Source organism: Lepidochelys kempii, chromosome 18 (genome assembly GCF_965140265.1).
Source record: "Lepidochelys kempii isolate rLepKem1 chromosome 18, rLepKem1.hap2, whole genome shotgun sequence".
NCBI classification, from domain to species: Eukaryota; Metazoa; Chordata; order Testudines; family Cheloniidae; genus Lepidochelys; species Lepidochelys kempii.
This window is the reverse complement of record NC_133273.1, coordinates 8,241,270-8,257,306: the sequence shown is the minus strand read 5'-3', so window position 1 is coordinate 8,257,306 and position 16,037 is coordinate 8,241,270. Positions and strand designations below refer to the sequence as shown.

Genomic DNA, 16,037 nt, shown 5'->3' with positions numbered 1-16,037 from the left:
TTTTTAATGCTGACGAGACTGGGCTCTTCTGGAAAACAATGCCCAACCACACTTACACTTCGAAATCAGAAGGACAAGCCCCTGGCTTCAAAGCAGCTAAAGACCGTGTGACTGTGTTGTTTTGTGGCAATGCAGCTGGGCATTTAATAAAGCCGGGCTTGCTCTACAGGGCTGCAAATCCCCATGCCCTAAAAGGCAAGAACAAAAATCTCCTGCCTGTGTTCTGGCAACCAAATAAAAAGGCTTGGGTGACGGCAGCATTGTTTCTGGATTGGTTCCCCAAGTGTTTCATCCCGGAGGTCAAGCGGTACCGCCAAGAGAAAGGACTTGACTTGAACGTGTTGCCGATCGTAGATAATGCTCCTGGCCACCCTGCGGCACTCTGGCTTGCGTCTTGCTCCCTTTTTTATTCTTCCGTCTCTCTCTCTTTTTGACTACACGCGATTTTCGCCTTACGTGCTGACTTTAGAACCTAACCCCCACATAAGATGCGACTCCATTGTCTTCCTAGCCTTGCTTGCTTCCTGACTCCAGTTCTGATCCTCAGTACTGTTCTTGGTTGCTGACTTCAGCTCTGACCAATACGCATGACTGCCCATGCCCTGCTCCATGACAGCACCAGCTGTCACCCCCTCTCCTGCCCTCCACCAAGCGTGCACTTGGAGTACCTCTACAATACAGCAAGTGCTGTAGTCTCCAGCAAGTGCACATGTCTCTCAACATGGGAGGGAACATGGAGATGTTTTCACTGATCTGAATGAACAGACACTGACTTGCCCAGGAACAAACCCTGACAGAAGGGCCAGGGGGTCTGGAAGCCGCGGCTGTAGCATGAGCTCTCGGGGCTTAGGCTCCCCAGCTTGGCAACCAGAAGCCCGGAAAGCCCCCAATTCCAGTGTGTGAGGCAAAAGGCTGGAAAATGGCTGTACAAAGTGTTCTGTGACAGGCTCACCCTGCATAGCAAAGAAACCTAATTGAATGGGCCTGCATCCGAGTGCTCTTTCCACATTATTTAAAACAAACACAATGAAAGGGGGTAAAGATCATTTGCTCATACAGCTCCTCCTGCAGCCAGAGCTCTCAAGGCTTCCATGTTCCATGGCGGGATGGACCTTGTTAGTCATCAGCTCACCCAACATGACGGAACCATAATACAGATCAGTTGGAACAATGCAAGTAAACTGGCATACGCAGATACATTTAATATTACCTGAGCAATGCATTTAAAGCAGTGAACATAAACATCTGCCCATACTGGACATGTGCCTGGTGTTGGCTCAATAGTTACTGAAGTAGCAGCTGGAACTTTTCCTGGTAAGCCTTGATTTACAGAGTAGGGCCCAGATCCTCCCAGGGGAGTTAGGGACCTAAATATCTTCAAGGATCTGGGCCAACAATCTCCAGGCCCATCTCAACACTTAAGGCCCCATCCTGCAAAACCTTTTCCCACCAGGTATTCCTATTAACTTCAGTGGTGGCTGTTTGCTCGAGTCAAGATTTGCAGGGTCAAACCCTTCATTCCTCTAGGATGACCTCACTGTCTGGCCAAGTCCCCATCTTTGGCTTTCAGTATTTCCTGAACCAGACGCTCTCTGCACAGAAATGATTCAGTGCACAGTCTACTCCAGCCATTCAGCTGACTGCCTGAGAGCGGCAATCAGCACAGATCTCTCATCTAGTGCCAGGGCAGGAGTGCAATTGCCTTCAAGGGTTAAGGATTTCCTTCAGACTTCCTCTTTGGAAGGAATCTCTGGGGATCTGCTTCCTACTTAAGCCCCTGGAGACATGAAAGAAAGCCTGTTTTGCCAAGAAAGTTCATCAGTTTTGGCACAAGCGAGAACAATTTTGTTTTGATTTGGTTGAATTCCCTCCCCCTCCTTTCTGGTACATTCTTTAGCAGCATTAAGCAAGTGCTGATTCAGTCCTCAAAGAATGAAGTGTTCTAACCTGGCTGGCACCGCTGGACTAGTCTCTATCTTCCCATTTGGTCCACGTCATGTCAGCACGTGTTGAGAGGAGGGGGAGAAGGGAAAGCTGCCGGGATCTCTGATGCTATTACAGTGAGCAGAAATCAGCTGGATTTTCACCTGGAGCCCTTGGCCTGCCTGAGCCAATGGTGGTTAACCCCTTCCCTGCCAGGAGATTGTGCATACAATGTGATTCAATAAACAAGGGATATGGGGAATTGCTAACCAAAGGACAATCAAAGGTCTGCCCCAGGGCTTCACACACAGAAGGGGGGGGGTGTAAACACAGAAGAGATGTATGGGCTTCACACACAGAAGGGGGGGGGTGTAAACACAGAAGAGGTGTGTGGGCTTCACACACAGAAGGAGTGTGTGGGTGAGTGAGAGAGAGACAGAAAGAGAGGGTGGTTGTAATGTGTCTCTCACTTCAAAATGTATGTAGGTATAGAACTGCAAATACAGTAAACATATAGCCAAAACCATGGGGCTGGCCCGCTTCGGGCACATCTGCCCAGCCATCGGCAATGAGTCTCAGATCCCAAACTGACACACTCAGGCTCACGCTACAGCGCTAAAAATAGCTGCATAGAGGGTGCAGCTCCAGCTCTGAAGCCCACCCCAGTCCCTAGGCCTCAGAGCCTGGGCTCCAGCCGGAGTAGCAATGTCTACACACCTATTTTTCGCTCAGAGGCTCGCTACCCTGCGTTGGGCGGAGTCTCAATGACCAGTCCGTGGACCAGCGCCAGTCCCTGAGATCTCCCTGATACAGTTTCGGAAGGCAGCAAGCTGGTCCCTGGTATCAAAAAGGTTGAAAAACACTGGTGTAGACGTACTCCTAAAGGTTAAAAGCCTACTGCTGGTACTGATTAATGAAGCTACTCTTTTAGCTCAAGTGGAAGAGGCTGAATTTTAGGAGCTGAAGGGCCGCAGTTCGACCCCTCCTGATGACTCACGGTGCAGGCCATTACATTTGGTTTTCCAACCATAGCAGCAGATAGTGCTATTGTAATGGTGCTCACAGGGCTTGTTGGATATGGACACCCACGAAAGGGTTAAGCTGTTGGAAGCAGCATCCTGGTCGTACCATCTGATCAGCCAATCAGAGTTTATTTGGATGATGTAATGCAGAGGGTCTCAAACTATGCCCCATGGAGCTCTGGGACAGCTGGCTGGCCACATAGTGCTGGTTCCTCCTGGTTTCCTGCTGCTTTTACATGTGCCCAGCCTGGAGGCCTGTAAAAGAAGCTGCAAACAAGGCGGAGGAGCCAGCAAAGCTGCTTGCCTTAGGGATTGCTGCTAGATACGCTGGGAAACAGGAGTTGCCCGTGGCCCTAGCAAGCTCAGTTAAGTCCAGTTGAGTTCATCTCTTAATTCTTAATAAACTCAGTTGTGTTTCCAGCTCACCAAGTCTCGACTCTTTAATAACTGTTGTTCCAAAGGCAACGGGGTAATGCTCCCCTTTCTGGCTAGCCAGAGAGCAAGAGGGGGTTTGGGACGGCGTCCCGTTAACACAAGTCAGGATGGAAAGTTGGGGATCAGTGGTGTCTGGCAGCAGCATATGGAACTAGAGAGCTGGCGAGATCGGAGACAAGGGCAGTGACAGAGCGGGCATAGGAAGGGAGAGGATGTTAATAGGAAGCGGGGCCATGAATGTGAAGGGAATGGGGCCAGGGAAGTGGAAGTGCAGCCAGGGAAGAAAAAGGGAACGAAGAAAATGTCCCTGCAGAACCAGCTAGAAAGGGACTAGGAGAGGGAAGACCTGAGCAGCTGCAACATCCTCTATTGTGGGAACTCTGCTTCTACCAGGATCCGGCCACCCCCAAAAATGAAAGCAGGAGAGGAAAAGGAGAATGGGAATGCACCTGGGGAGGTGAGTACAGCTTCGGGTAGTGGCTCTCACTGCACTGAGCGGATGAAGGGCTAGAACAGCTGCTTTCTGACCAATCATTAAGTTCAATGTAAAATCTATGGGCAAGATCCTGTTACAGTTACACCTGTGTGAATCCAGGGAACCTCTAGTCAAGCCAGTGGAGTCATTCCGGATTTACACCTGCATAACTGAGAGCAGAATCTGGCCCTTCCCCTGGAGTAAATTCTTGCCTCAAAGACAATGAGCCAGACCCCTGCTCCCTCTAGGCCCCTTCTCTCTGCCAGCACTGCATACTTGAGAGGAAGGTGCAAAACAATTGGTCATTATCAAAAGCGTTCACATTTTTGTCGAAAAACTGAACATGCGAAAAACAAAAGCAAAAAGGGGTTTTCAGCAACCAAAACTTGTTGTTTTTCACATTTCTGAGAAAATTTGGGATGCAAATGTTCATTTTTGTTATTTTTTGCAGGTGAAAAAATTCATTCCCCAACCAGACCTATCTATCTGTCTGCATTTCCAGCTGTCCACCGTGGCGGTATCTGACTATCAGTGTCTTGGTAACATGATGGATGGAGAGACACAGAGAAAGCATTTGATCAGTAAAATGATTTGGGATAAAATTCTCTTTTACCATTTGTGACTCAGTATGGGAACATGCCTGACACCAGCATAATGACATGGAACTGGTACCCTGTTCAAGTGCATTCTGTCATATTCCATGGAGGTGATCCTGGTGCCAGGGTACCCTCTGCTGGCACTGATGAGATAAAGCACCTACCACTGCAAGGATTCTTTTAACACCCAGTAAAAGCAAGAGCCTTTGCTTTGCAAGCAGTTCATTAATCAGTAAGCCTCATGACACTCCTGCAAGGTAGGTAAGCGTTATGATCGTATTTTACAGATGAACCAGCTAAGGCACAGAGAGTATGACTACACTGCATTGTAAACCTGGTGAGACCCAGGCTTGTGGACTCGTTTCCAAGCCCTCGCTTGAGCATCCCACACTTCATTGTAAACCTCGGCTTACAATTGCAGGACCTGGGACTCACAGCTGTGCTTTCACATCCATACTGAACTGCACAGACCTGACTCGAGTCTACATTTTGAGCTGCATCCACACTGCAAATCAACAAGACTAGGATCCAAGACACAGCGGGACTCGGGCTCTAACCCACCCTCCTACCAGAGTCCTAGGAATCAAGTCCTGAGTACTTGCTGAACCGAGTGACTGATTTGTGTGTGGATGGAAGGGGGGCTTGGGCTCAAACCTGAATCAGAGCCCCGGCTCTGTATGCAGTGTAGACATTCCCGGAGAGGTTAGGTGATTTGCCCAAGTTTGCACAGTGGCAGAGGTGTGAATAGAAAAATCCGTGAGTCCTGACTCCCAGGACCCTTCTCTAACCACTAGATAACACTGTTTCTCCCAAACAAATTTAAATACGTGCCTTAGTCTGTTATGAAATAAATCTGAGGTGCACTCAGTGCCAACGGTCACCTTATTTTTATGATTTACATTCCAGTTGCAACTACAGGCCCCAACGGAGACCTGAGCTCCATTGCACTAGGTGCTGTACATACCCCTAATAAGACCCCCTTCCTTGCATAACGCAGAGTCTAAAGAGACAAAGTCAGGAGGGGAAACTGAGGCACAATGAGGTGAAGGGACAGAAAGTGACTCTCAGGCTCCTGACTCCAACTCCAGTGCCCTATCAGCTCAGCCATCTTACCAAACAAGACCCTGTGTGAGGTGAGGAGTCATCCCTGAGGCAATCCAGAGACAATCCACAAGCCAGGAGCTGGTCTGGAGGCTCTCAGGGCAGGTACATAGCCTCACAGAAGAAACAGCTGCTCAGTCTGCCCAGCCTCACTTCATGGTTTTGTTCAATATCTTCATAAATGATCTGGAGGATGGTGTGGATTGCACTCTCAGCAAATTTGCAGATGATACTAAACTGGGAGGAGTGGTAGATACGCTGGAGGGGAGGGATAGGATACAGAAGGACCTAGACAAATTGGAGGATTGGGCCAAAAGAAATCTGATGAGGTTCAATAAGGATAAGTGCAGGGTCCTGCACTTAGGACGGAAGAACCCAATGCACCGCTACAGACTAGGGACCGAATGGCTAGGCAGCAGTTCTGTGGAAAAGGACCTAGGGGTGACAGTGGACGAGAAGCTGGATATGAGTCAGCAGTGTGCCCTTGTTGCCAAGAAGGCCAATGGCATTTTGGGATGTATAAGTAGGGGCATAGCGAGCAGATCGAGGGACGTGATCGTTCCCCTCTATTCGACATTGGTGAGGCCTCATCTGGAGTACTGTGTCCAGTTTTGGGCCCCACACTACAAGAAGGATGTGGATAAATTGGAGAGAGTCCAGCGAAGGGCAACAAAAATGATTAGGGGTCTAGAACACATGACTTATGAGGAGAGGCTGAGGGAGCTGGGATTGTTTAGCCTGCAGAAGAGAAGAATGAGGGGGGATTTGATAGCTGCCTTCAACTACCTGAAAGGGGGTTCCAAAGAGGATGGCTCTAGACTGTTCTCAATGGTAGCAGATGACAGAACGAGGAGTAATGGTCTCAAGTTGCAGTGGGGGAGGTTTAGATTGGATATTAGGAAAAACTTTTTCACTAAGAGGGTGGTGAAACACTGGAATGCGTTACCTAGGGAGGTGGTAGAATCTCCTTCCTTGGAGGTTTTTAAGGTCAGGCTTGACAAAGCCCTGGCTGGGATGATTTAACTGGGAATTGGTCCTGCTTCGAGCAGGGGGTTGGACTAGATGACCTTCAGGGGTCCCTTCCAACCCTGATATTCTAGGATTCTATGGCTTTGACTCTCCCCTTCCTGAGAGTGCTGGCGGACTCCACAGGCTGTAGCCTTCTCCAGGCCTGCTCCAGCTCCAGCCCTGCCCTTCCTCCAGCCTAGCTCCCAGCCAGGCTCTGGCTCCAGCTCCAGCTCCGCCCTTCCTCCAGCCTAGCTCCCAGCCAGGCTCTGGCTCCAGCTCTGCCCTTCCTCCAGCCTAGCTCCTCATCTGGCTCCAGCTCCAGCCCTGACCTTCCTCCGGCCTAGCTCCCAGCCCTGCAACTGCTTTGTTCTGGACCTGCTTTCGACTCCTGGCTCCGGTTCCTGGACCGACTGCCACTGCTCCAACCTCTAGGCCCGACCCTCCACATCTTGGTTTCCGAAATCCCAAACCCATGTGGTCACAAACAGGCTGTAGCGAGGAGGCCTCCCTCAGGGAGTGACAGGGAGGGACCCACAACACGTCCGTTGGTGGGCCGAACCAGGAGAGCCACGTCCGCCCACTGGAAGCGGAAGAGCGGGAGAGGAAGGGGAAGTACAAAAGGCAGACCATGCAGCTCCGTTGGGGTGGAGCCACCACCGAAGAGGGACGCATCCTGCCTGCTGCTGGACCCTGCAGAGGAGCTGCCTGCTGAAGACTGGCCAGTGCTCTCAGGGCCACTGGCCGACTGAGATGCTGAAGAACTGCCGGCTGCGGACTGGCCAGAGCTCCCCGAAATGATAGACGCGGGAATCCCCGAGGGGGCGATTAGGAAGCAGCTCAGGGAAACCAGGCCACAGTCTGGTTGGGAGCTGGCCGGATACAAGATCAGCGTGTTGCAGGCAGATCCCTGCTGACCCAGTGGCGGACACAGTTAGGGCCCTGGCCTGGGATGCGGTGGAGTTTGGTGGGCCTGTGTCCCCCCTGTCTCCCCGCCTGGGGTAGCAGTACTCTCCCTCCTTAGGCCAGGTGGCCCTATGCTCCATGGACAACCCTACCGGAGCCCCATAGACGCTCTTGGTGTTCTGCCCTAAGTGAAGGCCAGAGCTTACCCTTTGCTTTGCTGCCCTGCCCTGACTGGACCTGGGGCTCACAGACTGCCGTACTGTTCTGCCCGGCAGGAGGACCGGAGCACTAGTGTGACAGGTTGGGTCATAGAAATCACCTTTGGGACTGCCACTTGATGTGCTGGGACTACCTCTGAGCCCATTTTTCCTGGCAGCTTGGGACTTCAGTGCCCTGCCTGGTTGTGCCAGACATGCTAGCCTGCTACACACACAGAACCAGGTCTGAACCACGTCCCCTAAAAGGTGCAGGATTAACTGAAAACAGTTTAAGAAGTACTCCTTTCTCCAGCACCCAGATACCCAGTTCCCAATGGGATTCATACCCCAAATAAATCCATTTTACTCTGTATAAAGCTTATACAGGATAGGTTTCAGAGTAGCAACCGTGTTAGTCTGTATTCGAAAAAAGAAAAGGAGTACTTGTGGCACCTTAGAGACTAACCAAGTTATTTGAGCATAAATTGTTTTCCCTCTATAACACTGATAGAGATATGCACAGCTGTTTGTTCCCCCAGGTATTAATACTTCCTCTGGGTTAATTAATAAGTAAAAAGTGATTTTATTAAATATAAAAAGTAGGATTTAAGTGGTTCCAAGTAATAACAGACAGAACAAAGTGAATTACCAAGCAAAATAAAATAAAGCATGCAAGTCTAAGCCTAATACAGTAGGAAACTAAATGCAGGTAAATCTCACCCTCAGAGATATTCCAATAAGATTCTTTTTCAGACTCCCTCCTAGTCTGAGTCCAGCAATCACTCACTCCCCTGTAGTTACTGTCCTTTGTTCCAAAGTTTCTTTTAGGCATCTCTTTGGGGTGGAGAGGCTATCTCTTGAGCCAGCTGAAGACCAAATAGAGGGATTTCCAGGGGTTTATATAGTCTCTCTCTTGTGGGTAGAAACCCCTCTCTCCCCCTGTGTAGCATCACAGCTACAAGATGGAGTTTTGGAGTCACATGGGCAAGTCACATGTCCATGCATGACTCAGTTCTCTACAGGCCACATGTTAGCCCGAATGTTCCCAGGAAAGCTCAGATGTGGATGTGGATTGGCGTCTATCAAGGTCCATTGTTAGCCAAGTACTTCCATTTACCTGAATAACCCCTTCACACTATGTTGATCAAATCTGCCTTAGGTGCTTTCTATAACAAACACTTTAAAGACACGCATAGAGCCAACACTCCTAGCTTCAGATATAAAAATGATACATGCATATGAATAGGATGAATACATGCAGTAGACCATAACCTTTGCAAAGATATGTTACATGGCATTTCTAGCATAAAACATTCCAGTTATGTCATATTTACACTCACAAGCATATTTCTATAAAGCATTATGGGGTGCAACATCACAACTAGAGGAAGCTAATTCCCCCCCTTTGGGCACCTTTACAGGTATGTGACCGTAAGGAGGCGTGGCCTCCCTCAGAGACTGAGGGCCATGCAGCCTACACAGGTCAACATGCCCAAATAGACCATTCTGCTCTAAATTATGAGCTTCAGGAGAACAACTACAGGTAGAAAAGATTCTTCATAACTGTCTTCTTCCTTCTGCTCTGCTGAGGGTCTAGGCAAGCTCCTTCCATCACAACTGAAAGCGATTCCTTCTGTTTAACCAGCCACATTCTGCAGGCCCAGAAAATATTCAAGGTTGACAATATTCAAGCGTACAGTGGGTTGCATCAGCGGGTTGCGTCCTCAGAACAAAAGAGAAAGCGGCCAGCAACAGGATGTTTACAGTCAGGTGGGTCAGGAGATCCAGCAGATCCTGATTTAGACTTTGAGCTTTGAGGCCATGGCTTTGGGTTCTGCAGCAACCCAGATAAACCTCTCAGTATCCATGTTATTTTCCACCACCTCAAGAATGCCTTTTAAGGGTGGCAAGGAAATAGATCTGGTTTCCTCATGCTCTTCCCGCCTTCCAGGAGATGAAGTGCTAGGAGCACATTCAATCTTGCCTTCAGTCAGCCCCATAAATGGCTCCCTTGGGCATTAAACCCCACAAGAAAGGAGAATAATCATACAAATAAACATTTAAAAACATAGGATCCTGGAGCGCCAAGGACACACCTATCTGGCAGCCTTCCCCTGAGAGAGATACCTCTCTCACTCCTGTTTTCAGGAAGCCTGTCACCTTAGTATCTACTTCACTTTGGAGTGACAATTGGGATCCTTTGTCCTGCCTCCTACATATTCTTTGTGATATGAGCTTCCTTGTCTCAATTTGCTAATTAAATATCCTGGATAGCGGGGCGGGGGGGTTACTTGCCTAATTTATCATATTTATTACACCAGATTACACCCATTGTGAGCCTCTCTAGCAGCTGCCCTTTCCTTTATGCTCCCCAGTAACAGTCAAAGCTTCATTTAATGCTGCCTCCCTACCAGTAATAATGCCTCACTCGGGATTGTTTAGGGCAACACAATGCAAATGTAACAGCCATCATCTTGGTCACTGAACCGGGGACCTCTGGAGCATGAGCTAAACAACTCGTCTAGTAGCAGACTCCATATCATCTCTGGACAAGACATGAGGTATTGAGCTGAGCTGAACTCGTCTGTTGTGTTAAACAAACTGGGACCCCAAGAAGGGGATGTGATTGGACCATGTGAGTCTCTGTCCGTTCTTCGGGGAGCTGAGTCAGGGAAAGTGAGGCAGCAGGTGGGGAAGTTGACCCCATCACAGGGATGGGTAAACTGGCGACTCCATTCCCTGGAATTTGGGGGCGGGCTGTATTATGTTCGTCCACGTACTTTCAGCCTGACTGATTTAGATTTTCGTTTAACAAAATGAGAAAGAGTCCTGGAGATGCGCCTCTTCTGTAACATGCTGCCTCACAGTAACGATGCCCTCTGCCGACAGACTCATAAAGGCACAGCACACCGAAAACGAAAGCATAGCAGCTACCTAACTACATATCCAGGTGGGGGTGGAAGCTGCCCAGATCTGAACCCCGCAAAGATCTGAACCCCGCAAAGTGCCACTAATGTTTGGGGGATGGGTCAAACCCCAAACTGGAAGCAGGAGGCTTGTTTTCAGGGTCCAGTTCAGCCATGGATGGAGATGACTTTGACATCTCATGAGAAGCTTTGACATCTCATGAGAAGAATTTGTGAGTGTTCCCAAAATTTAGCCTTGATTCGGCCCCCTAGCTTGATCTTCCTTAGCCTTAACTTGATTGGAGAACCGACTCCCCCTGCATGGGATAGAATAGCAGCCACTGACCTCAGTAGAAGTTATTTGTGCCCGATGGCTGGAGGATAGAGCCATGGTATCCCAATTCTATGCCCTTTTTCCATCTCTAATCCACAGGCAAGAAGTAAATATTGGTATGTTACAGAAGGGACGATCAGATCATCTAGTCTGGCCGCCTGCATATCACAGGCCACCAACACCACCCCAGCACCCGCACACTGAACCCAACAACCAAAATCAAACCGAAGTATCACAGCCCACAGGAGACTAGAGTGATCTGTGCCACAAGCAAAGGACAAAAGGGACCCAGGTGCACCAGTGCCCAAGGCCCCCAGAATGGCAGAAAATTGATCAAGTGAGATGTACCCAGATAATCCTGGCAAGTCACCTGCACCCACATGCTGCGGAGGAAGGTTAAAACTCCCCAACTCACTGCCAGTCTGACCTGGGGGGAAATTCCTGCCTGACCCCACCTATGACAATTAGTTAGGTCCTGAGCATCTGAGCGAGAACCAGCCAGCCAAGCACCTGAGAGAGAGAACGCTTGATGCCACCACAGAGCCCTGCCCCTCCCCATCCAATGTCCCATCTCCAGCCGTGGCCAATCCTGATGCTGCAGAGGAAGTAGATCAGAAAAAAACAAACTCAGGATACATGGGGGAAGGGGGAAGGGAATCCCTTCCTGACCCTTGCAGGTGGCCATCTGCAACCTTGAAGTATGAGCTTTTAGGAACAAAAGACATAAGACAATCCACTGACTCCTAACCTTGTATACACAGCACTTACCAGACCAAATATCAGAACCCAGCCTGGGAGTCCTCAATTACACTTCATATCATGCTTTTGTAGGAATAGTCTCTTAACTGTAACTGAGCGCTGGCTGATATGGAGCAGCAGGAGTGCCTAGAGAGCCGATTATTTACCGTGTCTACCACTATATCATCAGGATCTGCTAACGCAGGCCTGTGCACATCTCACTGAACTCAACGGGACTCTCCACACGCAGGGGGATCTGGGCTAGCAGACCCCAATGCAGGACAGGGGATAAAGGCTCCTATTAGCCTTCCAGTAGTCACTCCATTTTGACCACCTCTCCCTAACTGGGTCAAAATAAAACGGTTCAGTCTGAAATTCCTCCTGTCTGATATTCTGGCAGAGGAGCATGAGTGTAAAAAAAAGTCTTTGTGGGGAGGTTATTAATGGTGTTAGCTCGCTCTGCTCCGTCCCCACATGCACCTTGCTTTGCACCTCCTGCCCTTGGCAGGCTCCGCACAGGGACAAACGGTGCAAGGGAGCAATCTTGGAACACTTCTAATACAAAAAGCTAAATTAAGAGAATGAGCTTTGCCCTTCTGTGGTCCCTGGTTAGCTTCAGAATGTGACCTCCAGGCATTTCCAGGCAGCAAAAAATAAAGTTCCACAGTGAAGAGAAATTAAAATAGACCAAGTCCTATAAACGAGTCCCTTGTTTCATTAAAGTCCTCGGGGGATTCCAGTAGAGGTGTTCTTCCATGCAGCCACAGACAGAATTATAGCCCCGTTCGCTACTGCCTCGTAAGACAGAGTCTAACAATAGATAGCAACAGGTGTTGACTTTTTGTGTTCCCCGTGGGTGCTCCCCCACTTTGCTCCTTTCCCTCAGGCCTGGCCCTCGCTCCCCTTCTTCCTGCCTGTGCTCTGCCTCCTCCTCTGAGGCCCCGCCCCCACCCGCCCGCTCACCACTCCCCACCATCCCCCAAGTGCTCCCACCAGCCACTGAACAGCTGATCAGTTTCGTCCATGGGTGCTTGAGCCCTGGAGCACCCACGGAGTCCAAGCCTGTGAGGAATAACACCAGCTGCAGGTACTTTGTTTGGTGTCTAGTCAGGGACAGACTGGCTATATCATGCCGGGCCAGTGCCTTACGGACCGCGTCATGAATTTGCGTGTCAGCCCTACGCAGAGGCCTTGCTAATCTTCTCTGTATCATTCCAATGTCAGTATATGTGCTGCTGAAGGCTGAGCGGGAAGTTCCTCCAGGCCAGATCGTGGTCTTCCTAATGTGACCGTGCAAGGAGTGAGGGGGCAGAAGACACCCCCTTGCTCCTTTGCACGGACTAGTCATATCCTGTGCGGTGGGGAGAGGCAGTCTGAAAGACCGCTACTCCCATGGGGTGGGGAGTGGATGGGCAGCGGTAAGGTGCAGGCAGCATCATGGCAGTTTCACCCGTGCACTAGGGGAAGCCATCTGTGTCAGGTGTCGGGCTGGTGCAGATTATTTCCAGAACAGAGCAAGGCCAGCATCGGATTGTGATTGTCTGGGTTAGGATCTGCTTCCCAGTTTGCTTGTGGGGCAGCACAACTATGCCTTGACTCTCGCTCAGGGTTCATGGCCAAATCCTCTGTGAGCAGTGTCCTGTTGAAATTGGCAAAACCACTCAGCATGAGGATGGCAGAACCGAGCCCTGAGGGACAAATCTGAGACCAGTGAATGCTTTGAATCTGTAGGACATTAAAAAAAAAAGAAAAGGAGTACTTGTGGCACCTTAGAGACTAACACATTTAGCTTTCCAGTAGTCACTCCATTTTGACCAGAAATAGGACATTTAAAGAAATTCCAAGAACAGAACATTTGACGGTTAATAGGACAAGGCTCTTACGAAATTTAGGAGTTTGAAAACTTGGAGGTAGGGTTGCTATAATCTTGGTGTAGTGCTGTACAATCAGGGCCCTATAGTGCCACCTGCTGGCCAAGCATGGTGCTGCAGGCACTCTCTGCCTCAATTTCCCCTTCCCAGGTGGGTCCCCCACAGAGGCTGGAGTTGGTGCTGTAGTTTAGCTCTCCACCCAAGTCAATCATTAAAACTTAACACCTTCCAGGATAACAAAAGTCCAAACAAACCACAAATTCTTTCACCCCACTTGACTCCTCTTCAGCCCACCTTCTGGACTCCCTTTACAATTCTCCATGCTAGGAGGAAGCCCTTACTCCCAGGCAAATTCCTTTGTGTCCTTCCAGACCCTACTTCAAGGCCTTCCGTAAGAGCCAACCCAGCATGCTCCCTGGAGTTCCTCCTCCCCTACACTGACTTCTCTACCCTTTTATGAGGCCCAGGTGTTTATCAGGCTGTCACCTGACCCCAATTAGTTCAGCCCCCTTAGGCTGGAAGGCAGCTAATTAGGGCACAGGTGTGGCCAATTGAACCCAAGCCTCCTGGTCCTTAAAGGAGCAGGCCACTCCTTAACACCAGGATTTTAAATACCTTGTATTTAAAAATAAAATCCATGATGCCATCGCTGGGAAATTCAAAGCATAAAAGCAGGGACCACTGTTTGCATAGTGTCTACAGGAAAGGAACATGTGCGCTCCAGTTGCTAACTCTGCGTCAACTAACCAGTTCTCTGTTTGCCTAGGTTTCGATAAGGACGTCCATCACCATGGTATCTGTGCCTGTGCTGACCCTTATCGAGGGTGGCACTCTATAAATCAATCAGCTCTGTTAGAAACAGAATAAAACAAAATAAACATTTGTCAGGTTAAAAAGACCAAATATGCAGCATTTTATTTTCCAGCTTCCTGGGAAGGGTTTAAAAAACAATGGAAAGTAAGAAGAGGTCTTTCCAAACGTGGCTGACAGTTGTTTTAGGTGAAATGGGGCTGAAATGTGAGTTGCAACTGTGCACCTGCTTTTTACATTTGCCGGTCTTCCCACAGAAGAGCTCTGTGGCGCTCGAAAGCTTGTCTCTTTTCCCAGAAGAAGTTGGTCCAATAAAAGTTATATTGCCTTACCCACCTTGTCTCTCGCCATTTATTCTGCAATTTCACCTCTCTTAGCCAATCAGGGCTCAGGTCTGCTGTTGAGTTACTGAACCATAACTACAGGTTTCAGAGTAACAGCCGTGTTAGTCTGTAATCGCAAAAAGAAAAGGAGTACTTGTGGCACCTTAGAGACTAACCAATTTGATGAAGTGAGCTGTAGCTCACGAAAGCTCATGCTCAAATAAATTGGTTAGTCTCTAAGGTGCCACAAGTACTCCTTTTCTTTGAACCATAACTTTATCCTTATTTCTTAGTTATGCAGTTCTCTGCATTATGATTGGCTGAGGAGTTGCATATTAGGAACAAAGCAGCTGCCTCATGGATAAAAGTTTGTAATTCCCTGCATGTTTCTGTTGGCAAACTCATATTTCTTCTCTCCTTCTCCTCCTCCTCCTCCTCTTCTCATAATTATCCTCATCCTCACTGTATTGCCTGCAAGCCCTAATCATGCACCTGGATTAAACAAACACAGACAGCCGGTGCCCCAGAGAGGTTCTGGTCTAGAGGCATAACGCAGTGCTGTGGTACACCTAACTGCTGCCTGTCCACACCCAGTACCATTGGAGAAGTCTCTGTAAGCGCAGGCTCAGGCCTTCCGCGATTACATGGCAATGCATATCATGCAGTAGCATAACAGGCAGGACCAGTTCTTCACTCTCCAAATTACTGTCCCAGGGCAGCCCGCAGGGAAAACCAGTTTCTGGAAATCCACACCTTAGCGTCATATGATTCTGGCGTCGAGTTGCATCAGCGCTCATGACACACAAGGGGAAAGAACCTTTATTTTCCTGCCTGCAGCCCAGACATCACCAGGTTTGCCGCATGGCCACATTGTAAAGGGGGAACCAGTTCTCTAGTGGAGACCAGTTGCAGTGTGCCATTTTCCTAAGGAAGCCTGATGGCAATTATGTGATAGAATGAATTCCTTGATAGCAATCTTGCTTGTGCTTGATATCAAAGCATGAGATATTACAGAGGTGTTCACAATAAATTATAATAATAAATGAAACTACCGTGCTGGGTGCCATTACATAACAGATAGATAGGTAGATCTTCACACTTCTCTAGCTCCTGTCATTCAAGGATTTCAAAGCACTTTACAAACATCAATGAATGAACTTCATAAGCCCCCACTGAGCATTGTACAGCATTGTACAGTTGTGAAAACTGAGGCAAGAGAGGTGAAGTGACCTTGCCCAAGGTCCCACATTGGGTGTGTGGCAGAGGCAGACACACAACCAGCTCTGATTCCTACCCCTGGGCTTTAACCACAAGATCATGCTCTTCTGTATAGGTGAGAGAAGCGCAAAAGGACTCCGGGTGAGTCCCAAATGATCCATATTCTTATCTAAACCT

General features: G+C 49.0%; 1 non-coding gene across 1 annotated transcript; it reads right to left on the bottom strand.

Moving 5' to 3' along the window:
- Nucleotides 1–12,779: 12,779 nt before the first annotated feature.
- On the bottom strand, nucleotides 12,780–12,888 carry LOC140900270 (U6 spliceosomal RNA). The gene has a single exon (XR_012155602.1). It is a non-coding gene; the product is annotated as a U6 spliceosomal RNA (small nuclear RNA).
- Between the last annotated feature and the right edge of the window lie 3,149 nt (nucleotides 12,889–16,037).